Raw genomic sequence first — 6,000 nt, 5'->3', positions numbered from 1 at the left:
AGCAAGACCTGCTGAGTCGCATCACTACCCAACTAGAGAGTTTATCCGTGCATCTGGTGCAGCAAGGGCATGCACCTATCAAAAATCCAGAGCAAGGAAGAGGACAACGAAGGCAAAACCAAGAGTACCACTGCTACAATTGTGGGGAAGACGGCCATGGCATGTACTACTGCCCACATCCAAGGAGGCAGAATTTCAATAGAGGGGGGAGACAGAATCAGATCTCTCCACCAAGGGCAAGACCACCACCACCCAGGCAGCAAGGACCAATTCCACCGGTCCAAATCCTTCAACCACATATACAACAACAACAACCACTACCACCTCTTATTCCACCACTACCCCCACCCCCTGCTGTAAATCAAGCGGTGAGTGTCATTAGCTTAGAAGCTAAAGGGAAGGCAAAGGTAGAAGAATCAGTTTGAGAGAAACACAAAGGGACAGCAAAAGTAGGATAAGTGGATGCTATGGGAGTGAAGCGTGCCAGGCACGAAGAAGCCTCTCAAAAAGAGGAAAGAATGAAAGATAAAGGCGAGTCTAGCAAGCAAGCAGCTAAACCGCGACGGAAGATAGACATCGTGGATTTTTCACTGGGTGAGTATGCTAAACCCTATGACTTAGTTCAGGATGTGTTGATGCAGGGCCTGAAGATAACTTGGCCCCAATTATTCTTCACTACTTTGTTCATTGATGGCTATGATAAGATCACACGAATCACAGTGATGCAATACCACATAAAGCTCAAGGAAGGCAGAAAACCCGTAGTGCAAAAGCTCAGAAGACTTGGGGTAATCCAACAAGAAGCACTACTCAAAGAAGTGAGGAGTTTGCTACGGGCAGGTTTTATCTACCCTATCGAAGACTCAGAATGGGTCTCTCCAGTAGTCGTCACACCAAAGAAGAATGGCAAGTGGAGAGTCTGTGTGGACTATAAACCTCTCAATGCAACCACAAAGAGGGATCACTTTCCCCTTCCATTCCAAGATGAAATTCTCAATGAAGTGGCGGATCATGAGTGCTACACAGTATGTGATGGCTACTCAGGATACTCCCAAATTAGCATTGCGGAAAAGGACCAGAAGAAGACAACCTTCATCACCACCTTGGGGATGCTTTGCTTACAGAGTGATGCGTTTTGGCCTCACCAACACTCCGGCCACATTTTAGCGCTATGTGACCTTTGTTTTCCAACCTTACTTTTGAACATCAATGCGGGTTTTCATAGATGATTTTTGCATCTATAGTTCACCGATCCCTCCATTTAAGAAAATTCTATGATGGCTTAACTAGGCTGCAAACCTTGGGTGGCCAGCTCAACGTGGATAAGTGTCACATTGATGAGAGCAAGTTCACTCTCCTTGGCCATGTAATTTCAGCAAAGGGAATTAAGGCTGGCCCGAGCAAAATACAAGATTTGGTATCTCTATCACCATCCACCACAACTAAGCAGCTGGTTTCTTTCCTTCAGAAGGTAAGATACTTAAGCAGGTTCATTCACTTGCTATCTCAAGTGGTTCTCCCTCTACAACAAGTCACCCAGAGGGACGTCTTCTCATGGAGTGAGGAAAATGAGCAGCAATTTACCGAAGTGAAGCAAATCCTAGCTACGCTTCCCACCATTTCACCCCCCAAATGGGACGAGACATTCTATGTGAACCCTAGTGTAGGAAGTGATACACTTGGAGCCGTGTTAATGCAAAAGGACCCCCAAACGTCTTTCATGCATCCTATCTACTTCTCTAGTCGTGTCATGACCCCATCAGAAAAAGGATTCACAGCAGTAGAACACATGGTTCTCGCACTAATGTTTGCTACCATAAAGTTCCGCTGCTATCTTTTGCCTAGACCCTTTGTAATCCTGACCATGGAGGAGGTCTTTCCATATGTAATGCGACACATGGATGTCTCATCAAGAATCTCTAAATGGCTAGTTAGATTACAAGAGTTTGACTACACCATGCAAGTAGAAAACTCCACCAGGGCTAGTTTAGCGGGAATTCTTACTCACCGCCATTATGAGAAGAAGCTGAAGATCAACCCGAAAGCAAATAAAGAGACATCAATGAAAGAAAGTCCTAAGCTAGAAGGAGCTCACTCTCTTTTCTTTGACGGAGCATACAAAAGAACAATGGACCAATCTGCAGCAGCTGGTATAGTCATTTTCAATGAGCAACATGAAAGGGTATTCTCCATCGGGTAGTTATTACACTCCCATTCCAACAACGAAGCGGAGTATGTAGCTCTAATTTTTGGGTTGGAACAGTGTATCTCACAAGGAATTCAGCGCCTAAACGTGTTTGGGGATGCTTTGCTTTTGATAAGGTAGATAAACGGCACTTGGGATTGTAAAAATCAGGTTTTACTTGGCCAACTACGCCAAGTTAAGGATCTTTTAAGGAAGTTTGAAGCAGTGAAATTATTTCATGTCCCTAGAACAGAAAACTAGGAGGCAAATGCTCTAGCCAAAGAAAGAATACAAGACGTTATCGTAGGAGCAATCAAACTGAAACTACCCCTCTTTCAAGGTAGTGATGCTATTCCTGATATCATCAGCTTTCTAGATACAGGAGAATGTTCGGAAGGGTACATTAAAGGCCAGAAACAGTGGCTAGTAAGGAAGGCTACCAGATACCGCCTTGTAAATGACCACTTGTATTGCAAGGGCAAGGATCAGATTCTCAGGTGAGTGCCCACCTCCAGTGAGATCACAGAGGTAATTTCAAGTTTCCATGATGGCGTTTGCGGCGGTCATTTTGCTCTAGATATCACCTGTAGGAAGATTTACAAGCAGGATACTCTTGGCCTAGTTTGAACAAGGATGTACACCATTGGTGTAAAACATGCAAGGCTTGTCAGGTGGCCAGTGATCACACACTAACCTATGAGCCACAGACTCCTATCATCTCGTATGGTCCGTTTGAGAAATGGGGAATAGATGCAATCGGTCCTTTACCAAGGGCCCAATCAGGTAAACTGTACATCATAGTGGGTGTAGATTACATGACCCGATGGACAGAAGCAATAGCCACCACCCGCATTACAGTCCAAGAGGTAGAAAAGTTCATTTTTTAGCACATCTGTTGCCATTTTGGCACTCCTCTAGAGATAATATCAGATAGGGGACCACGTTCCAGAGGTGATCTGGTGGGAGAACTGATGAAAAAGTTAGGCATCACACGCCGACATTCCACACCATACTATCCACAGTGCAATGGTCTGGTAGAAAAGGTAAACGAAATGATTTGCAAAATCATCCCAAAGCAGGTGAACAACCACACGGGTGACTGGGATAAACATCTCATGGCCGCTCTATGGGCCTACTGAACGACGTTCCGAACATCTTTAGGTTTCACCCCTTCCATCTAGTTTATGGGAAAGAGGCAATTCTACCCATTGAGGTACAGATAGCCAGCTTACAAGTCTTGGCTAGCCAAATACAGTGCCCAATTGTAAATCCCCAAAACCACATTCTGGATCTGGAGAGGCTCCAGCTAGATAGGGAAGAAGCAATCAATCACTATGAAGTGCAGGCAAAACGACGCCGGCTCACCTTCAATCAAGGGCTTAAGGCAAAGGGCTTGGAAAAGGGCATGCTAATATTTAGATATGGCAACAGATTTGACACCAGGAAGGACAAGAAATTTCAACCCAGATGGGAAGGACCATTCATCGTCAAGACACGCTACGACAATGGCAGTTATAAGCTGATGGAAGCAGATGGGAGAATTCACAAGACCAGAGTCAATGGATGGAGACTGAAAAGGTATTTTCTTAGGTTTGACCCAGAGTTCATGATAGACATCCCAGAAGAGGGAGAACCCTCTAATTCCACAACTAAAGATGCAGAGAAAGGGCAATAAGCATGAATGCCTCTAGCCAGATGGGAGGGCTAATGACGGTCGGTTTTCGAAACCGTGACCATGAGAACCACACACTAAGGAAGGGAAGGCTTATAACCAAAAGAGAAAAAAAGAAAAAAAAAACCGAAGCTCCTTACCATTCACCACTCCCCTCTAAGGTTAACCACTAGTGGGGCACCACCAGTTTGGCCACATCTGTCCATTATTGCCAGAAGACCAACCCCTCTCTCTCCTACTGCTCGGCTCCGCCAATATTATCTCTCTCCTACTCTACCGCTGCATCAGCCGGCGTGGTAGGCGCATAAGACACTCGTGCCTCTGTCACACCCTCTGGCGGGCCGCCATAGATATTGGATATACCCTTTCTCTCTCTTCCAAATATTCTCCCTCTCTCTCTCTTTGCTCGTCCACACCCCAGCCCCGGCGGGCCGCTACATTATACCCCCCCCCCCCCCCCCCCCCCCCCTTTGTTTCTTCCCTAACCGTGGTGGACCACCTCATATCCCACCCCTCCCCTACCTTCACCTAGCTTTAGTTTCTCTCTCTCCCTTGGGAGCGGCCCCACAAGCCTTAAGGGGAGCCACACTCTCTCTCTCTAAGACTCACTCTCTCTCTCCCTCTATCCACTCACTCTCTCTCTCTATTTATCCCCTCACCACCTCACTCTTTCTCTCCCTCTCTCTTACTCCCATGGTGGGAACCCGCCCTAGGGGGGACCTCACACCCTCCCTCTTAACATATTCTCTCTCTCTCTCTCTCTCTCTCTCTCTCTCTCTCTCTCTCTCTCTCTCTCTCTCTCTCTCTCTCTCTCTCTCTCTCTCTGACTACGCTCAACCCCCCCCCCCCCGATTTTTCGCTATGTCGCGCGCTCTCTCTCCAGTCCTCACGAGCGCTATGAACACCACACACACACACACCAATCCCCCCCCCCCCCCCCACCCTCTCCTTCTCTCCCTCGCGCTCTGCGCTGGCATGCCGGCGGCCCCGCTCACGGTTGCGCTCTCCCCTCCGGAGCCAGTAAAGGTGCGCACACACACACACACACACACACACACACACACCCTCTCACCCCCTCTCTCCCCTCCGCCTCCGCGTCGCCCACAGCACCATCGAAAACAACAAATATATATATATATATATATATATATATATATATATATATATATATATATATATATATATATATATATACACACACACACACACAATACCCACCCCCCGTTCCCACGCATACATACGCACACACACATATACATATAATCACACACTATTACACATATATACTCGCACATCTATACATACACACACACGCATAAACGCACACATTAAAAAAAAATACAAAAAACGAAGGATCCTACGACTATGAGGACATCAACAAAGGAGGACGACTCGGATCACGCGACACCGACAACAAAAAGAACGAAGGCGCCGAAGGCATGCCCCGGCGGACCTCGAAAAGACGTACACACCACACCGACACACCGGCAAGATACCATTCACCGGCATCACGCGAGCACAACACCATTTTCAGTAAACCGTAGGTTGTTATCATCATTTTTCAGTTTTTTCTCCCAAGCCTTGTAAAAATCCCCAACTTGTAAATTTCTCTCTCTAGGTGATGGTCACAAAGGCCCACCTAGAGGTTTTCATTTTTAAGAACTCCCAAGACAAAGCAAGGGTCAATCACACCAGGCAAACCGCCTTGCTTTGTCTCTCCGATTAGATTACCCTAATCAAGCCGGATTACCCGGATCTAAGCATCCAAACACCTATAAAAGGGCACCGAGAGGTCACTATCGGGGGGGGGGACAATTCATGAGAGGTCAGCACTTGGTATAGTGGGAGGAATTGACACTATTGGCATCACGGGGAGGGGACTTGTGTGATGGTTTCCGCCTCTCGACTCCAATGGTCGATGTACACACACACACACATTCTTGGTAGCAAGTTTCACATCATCGAGTCGTCTGTAGAGACGCACCAAGTAGACTCACCATCTCTTCTCCCTACCTCTCTATCACCACGGTGTGCCACCTCGCCGGAAGGAAGGTCATTGTAAATACTGCAAGAAATAATTCTCCCTCACACCCCCCGAGGGTTTCATCATTGTCAATGCTCTCTCTCTCTCTCTCTCTCTCTC

The sequence above is a fragment of the Adiantum capillus-veneris genome, chromosome 28 (assembly GCF_014529385.1).
Source record: "Adiantum capillus-veneris isolate H3 chromosome 28, ASM1452938v2, whole genome shotgun sequence".
In the NCBI taxonomy this organism is placed as follows: Eukaryota; Viridiplantae; Streptophyta; class Polypodiopsida; order Polypodiales; family Pteridaceae; genus Adiantum; species Adiantum capillus-veneris.
The sequence above is the reverse complement of the archived record's forward strand: the minus strand, read 5'-3'. Positions refer to the sequence as shown.